At 47.7% G+C, this 17,437-nt stretch overlaps 1 protein-coding gene across 4 annotated transcripts in view; it reads left to right on the top strand.

The window, feature by feature from the left end:
• Gfod1 (Gfo/Idh/MocA-like oxidoreductase domain containing 1) overlaps positions 1–17,437 on the top strand; it is a 100,350-nt gene that overhangs the window by 35,271 nt on the left and 47,642 nt on the right. The window contains exon 1 of one of the 4 annotated variants that reach the window (XM_013151360.3): positions 1,463–1,657. The exons of the other annotated variants lie outside the window; for them this stretch is intronic. The gene's annotated coding sequence lies outside the window, so the exon portion shown is untranslated. Of the gene's footprint in view, positions 1–1,462; positions 1,658–17,437 lie in introns of those variants that run through there. 4 annotated transcript variants of the gene reach the window in all.

Raw genomic sequence — 17,437 nt, 5'->3', positions numbered from 1 at the left:
TGTTGTTTAAAATATCCAGTCTGTGGCCCTTGGTTCCAGCAGCTCTGGTATATGACTCCATCTTCCAGCTCGAATCTTCTCTGACTTACCTAATAATGGTAGAGTCAGTGGGTTGCTGACCTTAATGTCCAGGCCTGGAGGTTCAGCACACAGGGCTGTCTTAGTTACTTTTCTCTTGCTGGTGAGACAAAAATACCTGACATAAAATGAAGGAAAGAAAGGTTTATTTAGCTCAGAGTTTGTAGAGGTTTCAGTCCATAGTCAGCTGGCTCCAAGGCAGGGTGGCACATGGCAGAGGGACAACAGTTCATGGTGGCGGAAGACAGCAAAAGCCATAAGAACAAAACAGGAGGAGCAAACCTGTTTCTCTCCCTTATACTGTACACAGCCCCTTCTAGGGCTGGTGTAGCACTCACACCCCCAGTTCCAGCACGAGGCAATGGACCAATCACAAACTAGATTCAGCCACCTCCAAAAAGCCTGCCCCCGATGACTGCATGAGGCTTTAGGGGGACATCCATACGCAAACCATAACAGATCCAAGGTGTCCCTTCATATTAGCAAATGTTTGCCAACAATCTTTGACACCGAGAGCCAGATGGGCACCAGAGCTAGTCACTTAAAAATTAGAGGCAGTCTGGTGAGGATAAGGGGTGTGTTGATGGCCACCAGTGAAGGGAGGACAGACTCAGTGTGTTCCACTCAGTGACACAGATGACAGATAAATGCTGGCCTTCACCCCCTTTCGTAGGACCCCACTGACTTGTATGGTTTCCATGTTCTTACCCCTACCACCCACATACATGTGCTTTCCCTCCAGTGACAGCAGCATGTCTGCCAATGCTGCTGCTTGAGAGGGTTCCTGTGGGTTTAGTAGGGGGCCACAGGAGCCCTGGTGTGACCCTCGACTGTCACCAGGCTCTCCTTACTTCACCCTGTCCTCTGCCCACATCATCTGACCCTTTCCAGCCTGAATGCCTTTTTTAGCCCTCCTTTACCACCCTGTATCAGCTTCTGGCTTAGAGGTTGGGGTCACTAGATGAGAGAACCCCATCACCCATGCAGCCTGGTTCTAGCACATACACTTCTCTGATTGGCTGCTTTGCCCTCATCCTCCAGGGGCGCCCAGGGGTACTGGTTCTTAGGAGTCAATTATGGGAATCACAAGGGAAGACCTGTGTCTGAGGTCTTGAAAGGTAAGTTGAAACTAGGGGCATTTCAGAATGCAACTATTTTGGAAGGCTGTCCCTGCCATGTTGGATTCCCCAGGCTGTGGCTTTGTAGACTTTCATTCTTGACCCGGTGATGTCCGGAATTGGACAGTGCTTGTTAACGAGGTGGTGGGTGCCAACTCCACACGGTGGCTTTTGTTAACCCCTTTCCCTCTGCTTTTGTCCCTGCCAGGATCAGTATCTTCCTTTTGTGGCTGAACAAGCAAACATTCTCCAGCCTTCTCCTGGCCTGGCAGTGCAGGTCTTCTGATCAAGGCTGCTGCCCACAGCTACTTCTGTAGGGTGATGCCATATGCAGAGTTCAGATCCACCCTGCGGGGTCCACCCGAGAGGCTCAGGACAGCCCAAGGCTGGGCATATGCACCGTGCCATCCAGGGGAACAAGACTGTGTCCCACATGGCCTGAAGTGGCGTGTTGCTTAAAGGTTAGACTTGTCTTTCTGATGTCTGTGTGTCCTCTGCATGTTAGCATTAAGACTTCTCATTAGAGAGGAAACCTCCTCTTGAGTGCTCAGGAATGAGTGGAAATGTCACCTTCACCTGAAGAGCAGGGCCTCCAGGCCCAACTGTCTTTCCTCCATGCTTTTGGGCTGTAGGAGTTGTCTCTCTATTGCTTTGAGAGAAAAGCCAGGCGTTGCCTAAGGACAGACCTATTTACCTTTGACCCAGGAAAACATGAAGCAAAAGCCTGTTTCCCTACATGGTTTAGTTCTGCAGCTATTCTGATACAGGGAAAGGAGGGATGGACTTTTTGTTTCTTTATATTAAGGGCACAGTGAAAGTAGAGAACATTATTGCTGCACTGCGATCTAATGGGCGATTATGGCTATAGGCAGCCCTGAGATCTCGCTGAGATGCACATTATTTCTTCTGCACTCCAATATGAATATGAGGAGCGAGCTCAGCGCACTCAGGAAGTCTGGCCCCACACGAAGACAGGAGTTGCCGGGCATCTGTAGGCTTGGAAGGTCGCCAGCTATGCTGTTGCCAGCTACACTCCCTGATCTCCCCTCCCTGGCCAGCCATGTGGCCTGTGGTGGTCTGCTGCTCAGACCTTTCCTGCTGCCGTGTTTAGTCTGCTGGTCAGAAGCTGGGCTGTCACCTGTCACCCTGTCTACCATCAGGGTGCTGTCTCACCGCAGGACTGAGCCGTGAATTTTAATGATATTCTGTGATTCACTTAATAATTAGACACTGTTGACTTCTGTAGTGGAACATGATGATTAGAAAATTCATTAATTGGGGCTGGGGATTTAGCTCAGCGGCATAAGCACCTGCCTGGCAAACACAAGGTCATGAGTTCGATCCCCAATACCTCCCCAAAAAGAAAATTCATTAGTTTATTATTATTTTTGTGGTCCTAGGGATTGAACCAGGACCTCATGCATGCTAGGGAACGGCTCTACCACTGAAGCCTTTATTTGCATTTACCCGAAGCCTTTATTTGCATTGAGTAGACAAATAAAAATTGTATCCATTTATCAAAGTTTTAAATTTTATTTTTATTGAAAATAATATTGGGTATACTTATAGGATACAGTGATATTTTTCTCAACACATACATGATAGAAAGATTCAGTCAAGCTAATTCAAGTACTCACCCTCTTACCTATTTATTCTTTTTTTGAAGTGAGAAGGGTAAAAATCTCTCAGCAGTTTTGAAATGTATGATAGTTACTATTGCTTGTGGTTAAGGTGCCTGCAGTAGGTCACTAACCTATTCCTGAGTCTAAGTGGAACTGTTTCCTCTTTAATCAGCATCTCTTCTTTCTCCATTCTTTGTCAGGTGTTCTCTTTCTATTCTGCAAGACTGACTTTGTAGATTTCATATAAAAGTAGAATCACACAGCACTTTTCTTTCGGTTCTCACTTGTTTCACTTTGCATAATAATGGCCTCCAACTTGTCTGTCCACGTTGTCTTGAATGTCAGAATTTCTTTTTAAAGGCTGTGTAGTATTCCACACTGTTTTGATGCTACGTTTTCTTTACCTATTCTTTACCTATATTTTTTTGTCTTTTTGAGGTAGGGTATTACCCTGGAGTTTGGGCTGGCTTTAAACTTATTTTGTAGCCCAGGCTAGCCTCAAATTCTCAGCGACTCTGCTGCCTCAGCCTCCTGTGTGCTGGGATTACAGGTGTGTGCCACCATACCAGGCTATCTGTTTACCTTTTGATGACATTTAGGTTTCTTCCATAGCTGGGCTGTTGTGAATTATGCTGAAATGAACATGGGAATGCAGCTGTCTCTTCAACCTCCTGACTTCGAATCCTTTGCATCTAACCAGAAGTGGGAATGATGGATCACAGTGTGCTGTTTTGAACTATGCATACACTGTGGAACTTCTGAGTCAAATTAACATAGCCTTAATTTTACCTCGTGTGCTTATGTTTTTTATATGCGCAGTGAGAACTCTTAAGATTCACCCTTTGCATTTTTTCACAAAGGGGTGTCTTTGCTACATAATGCATGACACTGGAGTCCACTCTAACTGCCGCTCTGCTCCCCTTTCCTATTGGACAGTGCCTACCGGTGGGAGGGGTGAGTCCTGTGTGCTGTGTTTCCTTGGAAATAGCTCTGTCATTTGCAGTGGTCTCAGATTTGTCGCCTCGCTGGGAGCTTTTCATCTAAGTCCCGCCAGTTCCGCAAGAAGGAGGTCAAATTCCTGCAGTCTGTAGAGACAGCAGCGGGAAGGGAGGGTGAAGAACAGCGGATCCCCGGGGTGGACCCGGCTGGACCCCAGCGTAGGGAGGGCGGGAGACGGGGAGCTCGCCGTGCAGTCCTTCCGGTAGGATGGAGTGGTGTCGTCGCTAGCAGATGTGGGCTGTGGAGTGGCTTCTTCGCTAGATCTGATTACTCTTTGATTAGCAGAGGAAGGCATCAGTGACCCGGGCCAGCCTTACTGCTTTTGCTGCTGTCTGTCTCGATACACAGATAATTGCAGCAGTTCCTGTCTGTGGGCAGGACCAGTAGGGAGAAGGGAGTGTTAGAGGACATACTCAAGCAGGACAGACTGGCACCAGGGCAATTTTGGCAAGAGATAACAGCATAAGCATTTATTTTAAAATCTTTCGAGGGCTCTGCGTTTCTCAAAACGGACTAGGGATGTTTGGGTGATAGCCCAAGTACTGTACGTTGAAAGCCGTTCTTTGATTGAACAGGAAACATGTCTGGTTTTGATTTCTGAAAACATTTGTTAGCAAAATTGCTGCCAGGAGACCAGGCCAGTCCTGGGAAGGGAGGAGGTCTGAACTCTTGGTCTTCCAGAGGTGATGAGCGCTGTCCTGGGCAGCAGAGCACTGGGAACAGTCATGGACAGTTGGCAATGACATTGCAGATGGTGGCACCATTTGCGCCGGAGGAATTCATTTAGTAAGCCTTACATGGCAATGCTTCACCTGCCCGGGAGATGTGGGCAACCTGGCATGGGAGGACTGGTCTGGTTTAGATTTCCCAGGACAATTCTCAGTGATCACTGGTGCCCAGCGTTGTTCAGTTCAGCCTGGAGGACAGTGGATCTCGGGTTCTAGGCTTGCAGAGGCTGAGCTCATATCCTTTCTCCTCCAAAGACTTGTTTTTGTACAGGACTCACAGTCTGTTTTCTTTTTGTTTTTTTCTCCATGCAGGGAATGGAACCCAGGGTCTCACACATGCTAGACAAGAATGTTGCCCTTGAGCTTCCCCCAGGGGGAACCTCAGTCTCAACTTCTCCTTCAAGTCACTCAAGGCACTCTTAAAACTCTGGGTGCCCAGACTGTGTCCAAGAGCAAGGAGTATAAGAAGCTCTGGGGGTGGACATAGGCATTATTGGGGTTCTTAAAGAATCCCATTTCCTTTGCAGTGGAGACGCACATCAGGAGCCATTGATCACATGAAACTATGTGGTCTCATTGCTCATCTGCAAAGTGGGGACCTGTGAGGATTAAGGGTCAGTGCCTGTGTGATGCTGGGTCCAGGGCCTAGCGCATGGCAAATGCTTCATGTACCCCAACCCACACCACCATCTCAGCCTCTCTGTGTGCAAAAGGAACTCTTGCAATGAACACATGCACCAGAAGGAAGGCTTGCACCACAGGTCTGGCATTTATTTGACAGACAAAAGCATAAACAGATAGATGCTAAGCCTGCCATGATGCTGCAGAGAAAGGTTGTAGGGAGACTAAGTGTCCGAGCCCCTTCTGGGCTGGGCTTTCTTTTAGGGGCAGACATGTTTGATTTTTTAGCATTATGATCTTTCTGCCTCAGCCTCCTGAGTGCTGGGATTGCAGGTGTGTAACTGTCTTAATTTTGTTTATTCTCTGATTTTCCTTCTCTTCTATCTAAGCATTGTTAAAAGCATTTTCAGATGACAGTATAGTTCAGTGGTAGAATACAAGCTTAGCATGTGCAAGGCTCTGTGTTCAACCTCCAGCACTAAAAGAACAAACAAAAATACCCCTATGGTGGTGTTGACAGAGGAAGTCTTAAGAAAATCCAATTTAAAAAATATTTGAGTAAACATATCTTTGATCTTGTGTCTACCATACCTGGAACAGTTAATTCCTAGGTATCCTGATGGCAGGGGTAGATTTTTCTAGAAGTCAAATGCAGTTGACCTTCATCTCTATGATTCTGCCTTCATTCAATGACATGAAATCACACCTACCCAGAGGATATTAATTTCTGTCTCTGTTGCCTCTATAAACATTAATTATAAAATCCTCGGTGCCTGGGCTAACAATTCTGTTCGTAAAACATCACTGGCCAACATGCACATCAGCTCCAGCTACACAGTTCACTGCTGGGGGTTCAGCTGACATCCGCTGACGTCATATGTCCATCCATGGGTCGTGGTGTGGGCTTTGGACCTCAGATGGACTGGGTTAGTACTTGGTCCCTGAGCCTTAGTTTATCTGCAAAATTGGGACCACAGTGCTCATTTTTCAGGGTGATGTGTTGAAGCTTAGTAGTAATAGGAATAACATGCATGTCCTATCTATCAGTGTGCCCTGTGGTACTAGATTTTCACATGCAGGTTGAGCATCCCTAGTCTAAGAACCCAAAATCGAAAATGCTCCAAAATACAAAACTTTATGATTGACATGGATCTTAGAGAATTTCTGATTTTGGATTTTTGCACTGGGGATATTCAACTGGTAAAGTCTATGTCAGTGTTCTGAAATATGAAAAAATCTGAAATCTGAAACACTTACGGTCTCAAGCATTTGGATAAAGTATTACTAGTTTAGACAGTAGTCCATGTTTTAAAATTTAAACTTCCAAGCCAGGCATGGTGGTGCACACCTTTAATCCCAGCACTTAGGAGGCTGAGGCAGGAGGACTTTTGGCAAGTTCAAGGCCGGCCTGGGCTACAAAGTGAGCTCAAAACCAACCTGAACTTCATAGGGAGACCTTGTCTCAAAAATAAAGTTTAAACTTCCATTAAATTTGAGAAGGCATAGTTTTTGCATAGGCAGTGTTGAGTTTTCTCCAAGGCAATTGTTTTTTTTTTTTTTTTTTTTTTTTTTTTTTTTTTTTATTTAAGAGGAAAAAGAGAAAAACACAAAACAAACCAAAGCGGCGTAAGGGTACACGCAATACAGAACTACAAAACAAAACAAAACAAAACAAAAAAACATAACAGTAAGAAATCACCTGCTAGTAGATTACACACTATCTTCTTGAAAATAGTTCCTCAAATCACAGTATCAAAGAACACAAGGTGGACATTCAAACAGGGAGACTGCAAACAGCTGTGTTCAATGTTCCAAAAACATTGATAAAGTCAGCTATTTAACACCCCCAAACACACTTGCTGTTATATCCGTTAGAGCTCTTTTTCTTTTTTTTTTTTCCCTCTCTTTTTTACAACAAAATTTACACATCTTGGATTTTATTACTCCTTAGTGCTTATTACTTTCTTTGGGGGGACTCCAAGGCAATTGTGAACAGATGTCTGCATAAAGAAGAACCTTGGTACCTTTGTGGTTTGATTGCCTTTTTTCCCACAACTTGCTTTTCTTTGTCTTAGATAAAAGTGTTGCGTACAGTTTCTTTATTCCAGGTTTTCATGGAAGAGCCACGACTGGCCAGTGGGGTGGAGGACAGAGTCAGGATATCTAATACCCGTTCATCATCTACAGAATTGCACTTCGGGTGGAAGTGCAGGCTCAGCTCAGTGTGTGCTTTCATGGTCCCTGAGCTCTCTGCAGCCTCCTCTGTGTCACATTGACGTACAGTTACACATCGCGTCCACTAAGCTAAAAAAATGAATCATGTTGAAAAATGCCCATAGAGCGCTCCGTGTAAGGCTTGGATGTCCAGAGAGATTTCAGCGCCCCCCTCCCCAGCATCTTATTTCTCTGTAACCCCGCAGCACAGCTGTTCCAGATTTTTACAGACTCAAGTGGACTAGTAAGGCCTTCCTGTCTGGTGGCCAGCGGTGTGTGGCCAGACGAAAACAGGGACTGCACGGGTCACCAGGGGCACTTTGGCCCATGGCACACTCATTGCTGTACATTCTCATGCACCCGCCTGTTGTGACAGATGGAGGCTTGGTTTGTCTCCCCCACCCCACCCTTTTTTGGCAAGAGGATCTTGCTGTACAGCTCAGGCTGACCTTGAACTTGCCATCTTCCTGCCTCTGCTTCCTGAGTGCAGGAATTACAGATGTGCACCACTGTACCTTGCTGCCTTTTCGTTTTTATCGGTACCAGGGATCGAACTCACGACTGCCTGCTTTCAAGGCAGGTGCTTATGCCGCTGAGCTAAATCCCCAGCCCCTAACTTGCTGCCTTTTTAAATGGGTGATTTGAGAGAGATTTGGATTTAAAATACACTTGTAGTTTAGAAACTGTTAACGGCTGGTCTGGCTAACGTTAGCCACCAGCCACATGTAACTTTTAGATTTAAATGAATTAAAAGAAAATAAGATGGAAATTGTCAGTTTTTCAGCCACATCCTGAGGGGAGAGTGGTCACAGGTGGCTGGTGGCTCCCACACTGGACCGTGCGGAAAACAGTTGTAGCATTGAAAAAGTTCTGCTGGCTAGTACTGCATGTGTGGGTAGGTGTCTCTTGCCTGTCTACTGCATGGACCAAGGGTAGAGGGAGGACGTTTTCAGGAACAGAGTCTTCAGGGAGCTGTAATGTGTCATCCTAGATACTTGGTGTTGGAGCAGGGCAAAGAGGACAGTAGCAGAAACCCACTCTGATTGGGGCATTCGGGGTGGAACTTTCTGATTTTCCATCATGGCCTCCATTGTGACCCATGACTTTTGGGTTGGCCTGTCCCTTTCTCTTGTCCCCGCTTCATGACACCGTGCTCTATCTCTGGAAGTGACTTGAGGCAAACACAAGGTCCTCTGGCCATGTGATTGTGTGTCCTGCTCTTTGGCTGCAGGACGTGGAGACCCGCTGTCTGAGGCCGGGGCTGTTGGCCCAGCAGCCTGGCCTGGAGCCATCAGAATAACTAGGCCCAGACAGAGCCGCAAGTTGGAGCTTTGCACAGACACACTGTCTTTGACCGAATGTCACCTAAAATGATCTTGTCTTGTGTTTCCCGGGCTAGCCAAGGCTTTTACAGGAGCAATCCAGCAGTCCATCAATATTTTCCTGACTTAGAAATGGAGAAAGCAAAGCCCAGAATCACCATGTGTGCCTGGCCTGTCAGCTGAAATCGCTCCACCCCTCACCCCTGCAAACCTGCTTCTGGGAATTTATTCAGTTGCATTAGCAGGACTGTTTATGGCAGCATTAGTTATAATATTGAGTAACTTGAAACACTTATCCCCTCTGTCGATGTGTGGAGAGCAGATTAAGTGTGAACTGAGTCACATTAATACACCAAGGCCGGGCTGTCTGTAAAACCATCATTTAGATTTGTACATGCTAATGAGGAAAGCTTTCCCAGTTAGAGTAAGTGGAAAAGAGGTGAAATTAAATGGGTAGCAGGATCCAGTTAGGTTAATTATTTTCTAGATGCGATGTTGCAGGAGACTATACAAGAGACTATTCACAACCATTTTTGTTTGGGGATGGAGGGGGAAGAACTGCTTTTCATTTTATTTCCTACTGGGATGTTAGATGTTTTGTTTTTAAGAAACATACTCATGTTTCATTTTGGTTTTAAAATCAAATTTTATATGCTTCTAAAATTTCAGTTTTGAACTTGTTTTAGTTATAGATCTTTAGCACAGGTAATGTACATATATGTGATTCAGAATTCAAAAATACTGGGGCTGGGCTCGTAGGTCAGTGGTAGAGCAGTTGCCTAGCATGGTCGAGGCCCTGGGTTCGATCTTTCCGCGCCCCTTCCCGGAGCAGCTGGGTCTGTCTTTGAGATGCTGTATGCATAAACAAAAAACAGGAGTTCCTTGAAGTCAGTTTTTAATTATACAAGCAAAGGCGAACCGTACTAAACCCTAAATCTCCTTGGATGTATGCACATTGTTCCTCCCCTACTTCCATATTTATAGTGTAGACTTTATCTTGGGATTTATCTTATTCATAAAAGGACAGGGCTGGAACCCAAGACCTTGGTCATGCTAAGCTTGTGTTCCCCTACTGAGTATTCCCCACCCTCTCCCCCACCCCACTCCCACTCCACCCCCTCCTCCAAATTAGGTTTTTAACAATGGAGGTTACTAAGTGAGAAAGAGGCCTGTCTTTCTCAGGTCTGTTAGTGCTAGACGAACAGCCTGCTCCTTGGGGGCTGCTACTTTGTCCCCAGGGAACAAAGCAAAGCTCTCTGGTAGGTAGAAGGGCACCATGCAGTGGGGCCAGCTGGCCTGGAAATGACCAAATTTAGCCTAACAGCCTGCCGGGTTGTGTAGGGTCCTTCTGGGTTCTTCCAAGGGGAGGGGTGCTGCCCAAGGCTGGTGTGAGCTTTGTCCCTTTGGAGCTGACGGTCTGGTGGAAGTAAGAACACAGCCGATGATTTAATTACAGTTAGGGAGAGAGAAGACGGGAACGCAGGAGCACATATCGGGGTCTGAGGCAGCTCCTGAGCTAGGGAAGCCTTGTAGGCAGGGGAGTCTGAGGGGCAAATTCGCCTGGAGAGGAAGCCAGGTGGAGGAGGGGAGGGAACAGCATGTGCAAAGGCTTCACACCCAGTTTCTCCTGGAGAAAGCAAAGGATTTACAGTGCCCCTACTGGACTCCACTCCACATGCCTCAAGGGCCCACTATGTGCTTGAGTTCAGTTGTGCATTTGTCTTTATTAGCACCCTCATCCCTGCTAGGGGAGTAGAGATTGCCTTTGGCTCCTGAGTCCTCAGGCCTGTTCCCCTTCTGCGAGGACAGGCAGCTCTGAGGCCCCCCCGGGTGTCTGGGCTGAGCTGGCTGTGAGTGCTGTAGGTATCTGGTCTTTTCCAACCCCACTTTCCTTCTCATTTGTTTTGGTTCTTCTCGGTCTTAAGGACTGTCCTCCTCCTCCATCTGCCTGCCTGGTTCCTACTGGTCTTTTAAGATTTGGCCTGAATATCTACTTCTCTGGATGTCTTCTTTCTCCAGTCCAAGAGGTGGGAGCTTGACTTCTGTGATGCCATAGTGCCCTGCACTTGATTTCTGTGTTCCCATAATGCTCTGCTCCTGACTTGTGTGTTCCCGCAATGCCCTATACTTCTGAGGTTCCATAATGCCCTGCGCTTGACTTGTGTGTTCCCATAATGCCCTGTACTTCTTTATCCCAAATGCCTTGCACTTGACTTGTACATTCCCATAATGCCCTGCTCTTGACTTGTGTGTTCCCATAATGCCCTGTGCTTCTTTATCCCAAATGCCTTGCATTTGACTTGTACATTCCCATAATGCCCTGTACTTTTATATTCCCGTACTGTCCTGCACTAGGACAAAACACTGGGGTGCTAATGCTGTGTCTAGTCTAGTCTTAGTGCTTCTCAGGACTGGGTTACTTCCTCCTGGTACAGGCTACATAAGAAGACTGAGGATGTTTGTAGTGGTCCATAGATAAGCAGCCCCGTTAGGAACAGTACTAGTGAACTCCATGGCTAGAACTCCTAAATCCTCCGTGGAGGAATCTGTTTTCTAACTATCACTGACTGGAGAGAGTAGAGAGGAAGTCATAGGTATTCTGGGCAAAGAATACAGAAATGCACTAAAGAAGGAAAACGTGTTAGGTCGTGGGGGACAGGAGGGTGTACCCCAGGTGAAAACTCCTTTGTGGGGCTTCCCTGCTTTCATGTTAACCCAGTGGTATTCAGCTGGGGGAGACTTTGCCCCTCTCCCTCTGGAAGCACTTGGCAGTGTCTGGAGAGAGTTTTGCTTGTCTCAGTTGAGGAACTACAACCAACCAGTGGATGGAAGACAAGGATGCTGCTAAAGATCTTACAGGGCATGGAAGAATCAGCTCCTTCATGAGAAAGCAGCCCTGCACAGAATATCACTAATGCTACCATCGAAAAATCCTAAGTTCAGGGCCCAGAGAACATCAGCTTTCCATTGCTGTAACAAATACCAGAGACAAATTAGCTTATAAAGCGGAAAGCTTTATTTTGGCCCATAGTCTTGCGAGTTTTAACCTCTGGTTGTGGGCTGCTGGTGGAGGGAGGGGACAGGTCATCATGGTGGGAGTGCATGGTGTGGCCAGCGGTTCAGCTTGTGGCCCATATGTGACGGAGAAAGGAAGACACTTGGATCTCACAGACTCCATTCACAGGCGTGCCCTCAATGACTGGAAGGTGCCTAAGTCCTGCCTCTGAAAGTTTCCGCCGCCTCCCGGAGTGCCAGGCTTCAGCACATGGGCCTTTGGGGGACATCCTTGACCCAAGCGCAGCCTGTGGCTTGTTCACATGTTGCTTGGGTTGTGCGAGTTACGGGGTGCTTCTAATCCACTTGTACGTGTGTGTGACTACTGACACTTACAGGGAACATTTTGTCACCGAGATACAGGAGAGGAAGTGGGTTTGAGGACAGAATTGCTGCTTTGTTTGTTCACACTTTTTGCCTTCTCTCACTGTGTGGTCTCAGGTGGGGAGAGCGATGTGGCTGGGGTGGGAAACTTCAGTTTCCTTCTGCTGAGTGCTCCCAGAACACCCGTGGTGGTGTGGCAGGAAATGCACAGGCCTCTCGATAGCCTGGAGGCTCAGGGAAACTACGCAGGAAGGGGAGCGACTGGGTGGGATCCTTTCTTAACTGTTCCTCCTTTTTCTGAAGTTGCACAGGAGCCCAAGTGTCACCACTGGTTGACGTGGAAGTCGCTGTCCTGCCTTGTCTCTTCTGTTGTCTTCTGAAGATTCTTATCTCTTCCCAACATGTCTCACTCGGATGAAATCTGGTTGTGTGGCAGTGGCTGTCTCTGTCCCTTGACTGAGGCTTGTGGTTGCACCTGTCGCTCGTTGCTTTGCTATTTGGCTGTTGAGAGGTCTCAGAAGCTTTCTGCTCTGCAGCAGGGCTGCGCTGGGCTGAGCCATTGTGGACCAAGGGTCCCTTGTCCTGCAGATAGTAGGAGAGTAGGCCAAGGACGCTGCTGTAGAAAGGGACAGTGGATTTGCATTTTTTAAAAAATGAAATAAGCTCTTGGGAGCAGAGTTGTGAACACCGGTCAAGTGTGTCCACCAAACTTGGAGTGTCAGAAGGAAGAGAAAAGGAGGCAGCTGGTGGGAGTAGGAGTCTCATTAGACGTTCTTAGCTGGTAACGTGTCTCTCTGGGTGGCAGTCTGACAGCTAACTTGACAGGGTCATTCAAGTTTGCAATAAGGTCTGGATTACTGCTCTGGGATTTCCACAGCATCAATGAAAAGCTTTATTCTTAAAATGCCATTTTCATAAGGGTATCGAGAGTGGGTAGAGTGTTTTAGTTGGAAAAAAGCCACGAGCTCTGTCAATAAAAGGAGATTGGTTAGTGAAGGGTGGGGACTTCCCTTTCAATGTAAGGTGAAGATTCATGAAGTCTGGAGTTAGGCTGGCGCAGGGGCATCACCCATGTGATGTAGAGGCATGGTTGCCTGGAGGGAGGCAGGAGAGGGGCTGAGATGAGTAACCTTAGAGAAAGCACCGAGAAAATGAAAGTAAGATAGACGTGTGAGTGTCTCAAGGCAGAAAAGACCCTCCTGCTCCTTAGACGGTTGGGGTGAAAAGAACGGGAGGTCTGGGACTCAAATTTGACCTTAACTGAGTGACCTGAGAATAGCTGCTCATCATTTCCGACCTTCAGTTTCCTCATCTGCAAAGCAGCCTCGGCCTGTTGTCCAGACTGGTGGAACTGGAAACAGGTGGAACTGGGGCCGAACGGATGCCACATCACTGTCACCAGCACCAGGCGTCACCACCTTCTGTTTTCCAACTCATTTTTCTTTGCACATGATAGAGAGGGATTCAAAAGGAGCAGCTTGGAATCAAGCAGCCCAAACTCCTTCAGTCCCCACCTCCAATTCAGGGTCTGGGGCAGATAGTTCATCTCTTTCTCTGTGCCCATTTCCTTAGGTGTAGACAAAACTATGACTATTTTCTTTCCTTTTTTTTTGCCTTTTCGAGACAGGGTTTTACTGTGCAGCTCAGGCTGTCCTTCAACTCACTTTGTAGCCCAGGCTAGTCTGGAATTTGCAGCAATCCTCCTGCCTCAGCCTCCTGAGTGCTGGGATTACAGGCATTCATCGCCACACCCAGCAGGGCTATGGCTGTTAAAGGAGATTAATACATACAGGGTTTAGCACAAGGACTAGAAAATAAGAAGGCAAAGGACGGATTGTGTGGGAGTTTGAGTCCGTGAGTGGTTGAGATGGGTATTTCCATGGGAGAGACGGGTCCTGTTTGTCGAGTCTGAAGAAGGCCAGGGGTGGAGGTTAGAAACCTGGATAACAGCTGGCACATCCCTTCCCTGGGTAGATTCTGGGTAGGAAACTCCCTTACTGTGGTTACTGTTTAGTTATTTAACCGTGTGATCCAGGTCACAGGTTGTGCTGGGGAAGTGTGACATGGTGGACAGAGGGCTGGCTTAGGCATTGGAGTATTTTGATTCAGGTCCAACCCTGCTACTCACCAGCTTTGTAACCATGGGCAGGTCACTTCTGTTTCCTGGCACTTGATTTCTCTTCCATGGAAGCTTGGGGTGAGGTGATTCTTCAGCCCTATTCTGAATCTTAAGTTCCATAGGTTCTCAAAACCATGTTTGTACCCCCGCTGTTCTCCCTTTCCTGGAACTGCCAGAGCTGAGAATTTACCTGTCCAAGCATACTGTTCTCTCCTCTGTGAAATGGGAATGACAGTGAAATCAGTCCTTTTAAGGATGCTGGGATTCCAGAAGGAGTATGCCTCATATTCCCAGCAGAGTACCAGTCTTTGCAAATATTTGTTGGGTAAAGAAGTCAATGAATTACTACAAAATGAATGAATAGACTTCTTGCTTACATGAATGCTTTAGTTCAGTGTTTCCCTAAATGTTTCTTCTTAAGACTCACAGTAGAGACATTGTATATAGCAAACCAGTAATTCTGCTTTTATCTATTACTATGTCATGAGCCAGTCCAGAACTTTGTGCCTTAAAATAATAATGCTCATATATTTAGCTCTCTTATCTGTAATTGGGCAGGGTTGTTGGGGACAGCTCACATCTGCTGTGTGCTGGGCTATTGGTGGCTCTAACGACAGAGACAGCCTGGGATCATATGAAGGCCCCCTTGCTCATCTGGGCAGAGGATCTTTCATCAAGATTTTATCTTTCATTAAGCCACTTGAATTCAAGGGGGCCAGAAGACCATGCCCCCTCCTCCAGTTCCAGGGGAAGAGCATAGATGACATCTTCTATCAGGAAGTGGCAAGGTTTTCATGTCATGTGAGATGAGAATACCATGATTGCTTTTGGAGAAAATATTTGGCCACATCAAGGCAGCCATGTGTATGTAGCACATGTGTGTGCAGAGTAATCTATGTGCTATGAACTCGTCTCTATGTAAGAATAAGCTTTATAAAGTAATATTTCCCTTATTACGCATCACGCATTCTGCATTCTGTTTCCTCTTCTGCTTTCTGAAGAAAGATGCTCTTGGCCAAGGCACTCCATCGATTTCCTGACACCCCGCTGTGCCGTGCTCAGCCTGCTCTTCCAGACAGCCCTGGGCAAGCCGAGGTTTCTAAGCACGCCGGAGTCTGACTGTGCCCAGAGGCATTTGACTGTGTTGCTGGCCAAGCTTTCTGCATCTACAGTTCTGGGCTGGCCCTTAGTTCTTGGTCAGCAGGACACTGAAGCCCTTCAACCTAAGAGGACTGTAGAGCCTGGCCCCTCATTGTCTCTGACTCCCCCAGTGGGCTCTTTGCATGACACAGGGTGCTGGCAGATGTGGAGGCAGTGACAGGCAGGCAGAGTGTCCCTGCTGATGGTGTGCAAATGAGCCCACTCCTGAGCAGAGCCACCGCCTCTTGTGTCATGGAGATGGAGCCAGTGCCTGCCACTGAGCAGTTCCCTCACTGTGTCATTTCTTACCTGGGCAGCGAGGCAGGTGACTAGAAGGTGGACAGTGGCCAGCCAGGGCCTCTTGGCACAGGGAGGTACCCCCCCCCCCCCGCTGTTCTCTCTTTCCTGGAACTGCCAGACCTCCCACCATGTTTGATTTCTGCTGGGGACTTTCATCCTTGTGGGGGCCATCAGGGAGCACTGATTCATAACCGTATGACTGAGCCTCAAGTTTTTAGGGTCTGTCTGGTTTTTAGCAAGCAAGCTGCATGTTCCACGACCTTGGTGCTGGTTAATGTACTTAATGCCACTTTTCATGTGACCCAGGTGATGCCACTTCCCACATGGTGAGAGGAGCAGGCTGCAAGCCGGATGTCTTCCGATACTTAGTGGGCCTTACTGTTAGAATTCCTAATCATCCGAAAGTCCTCTGCTCTTGATAGAGGACCGAAGAGAAGACTTCAGCAGCAGCCAGGCTGCAGTGTGGAGAAAGGGAGCGGAAAACTGTGCTGCAGAAATACAGGTCACGAATAATATGCGCAAGCAAATGAGAGGATGATAAGCAAACAAAATGAGATAAATGAGAACAAATGAGATGATACAGGCATAAAATCAGAAATAAAGCAAGTAAAGAGCAAGTAGGTTCCTATAATAATATAAAATAATAAAACGAAACATAAGGTAATAATGAAAAAGCAGTACTCCTTCCCCATCTGGAGGGGGTCTGCGGGGCCCTTTAGAGAGGGTTTTCGGTGCTTTAGAGGAGCTGTGTGCTGGTTTCCCTGGGCTTTATGACCTAAAACCTTAAGCAGCTCGTCCCGCCTCCCCACCTTTCTCTTGTTCTCGAAGCATTGGCTCACAGTCTGGGTGTAAACCATAGTGGAAACGAAGAACCAGGGCACAGTCACACCGGGTGCCTGGATCAGAGGGCACTGGGAAAATGATGTTCAGTTTGCATTTCTACTGCCGGCTGGGGCCATGGGTGGCACTGCCCCCCGGCCTGCATAGCCTTTTCATTTACTCTGGGAGGGGGGCAGTTCCCACACACACTGTGAGTAGGTCTCTTGCTTGGGGTTCATCAAAAGAGACCCTGGGTCCAGGCAGGGCTTAGCCAGGGTCTCGTGTTCTGAGGATGCCATGAAGAGCGGGAAGTGGGGCCCGGTGCTTTCCTTCCTCACACAAGCAGGACAGGAGAGCAGCGCTCAGGTGTGGTGATGGAAATGACCTCTTGTTCCATCCAGGGGGGGCCAAGTCCTCAGAGCCCAGCACTTTGAATGCAGAGTGGAGCCTGCAGGGGCGCTGTCAGGGCCGTGCTGGGCCAGGCTGGATGTCTGTGGAAAGGGACCATTTGCTGGGTGTGATAGAGCATACCTGTCGTGGTAGCTCTCTGGGAGACTGAGGCAGGAAGAATACAAACTTTTTTAAAAGGACTGGGGATATAGCTCAGGGTTGTAAGTTCGGTTTTCAGTACAGAAGCAAAAAGAAAAGAGAGGAGAGGAAAGGGTGCTGTGAGAGCGGTGGGCAGCTTCCCATCGGGCTGATCTCTGTCTCTTCGGTAGCACTGACCTCATGGTTTGGGAGCTCCTTCCCACCTTGTGGCCGCAGTGCCCCAAGGCTCTCAGCCTGGTGTCTGGGGCCTGCTAAAGATTCCTCAGAGTCCAGAAAGGTACTGGTAGGGGCCCCGGGTGCCCTGATGTCCAGTCCAAGGAAGCTGTGGCTCGGCAGAGAGCGGGGTGAACCTTCCTTCACTGCACATGCGATGTTAGACGTGGGAGAGGTTAGACAAGACTCAGGTGCAAACTGACTCCAGGAAGAGCAG

This window comes from Cavia porcellus, unplaced genomic scaffold (assembly GCF_034190915.1).
Source record: "Cavia porcellus strain 051 isolate PalLab524CR breed Dunkin Hartley unplaced genomic scaffold, mCavPor4.1 scaffold_13, whole genome shotgun sequence".
Taxonomy (NCBI): domain Eukaryota; kingdom Metazoa; phylum Chordata; class Mammalia; order Rodentia; family Caviidae; genus Cavia; species Cavia porcellus.
The sequence above is the reverse complement of the archived record's forward strand: the minus strand, read 5'-3'. Positions and strand labels throughout refer to the sequence as shown.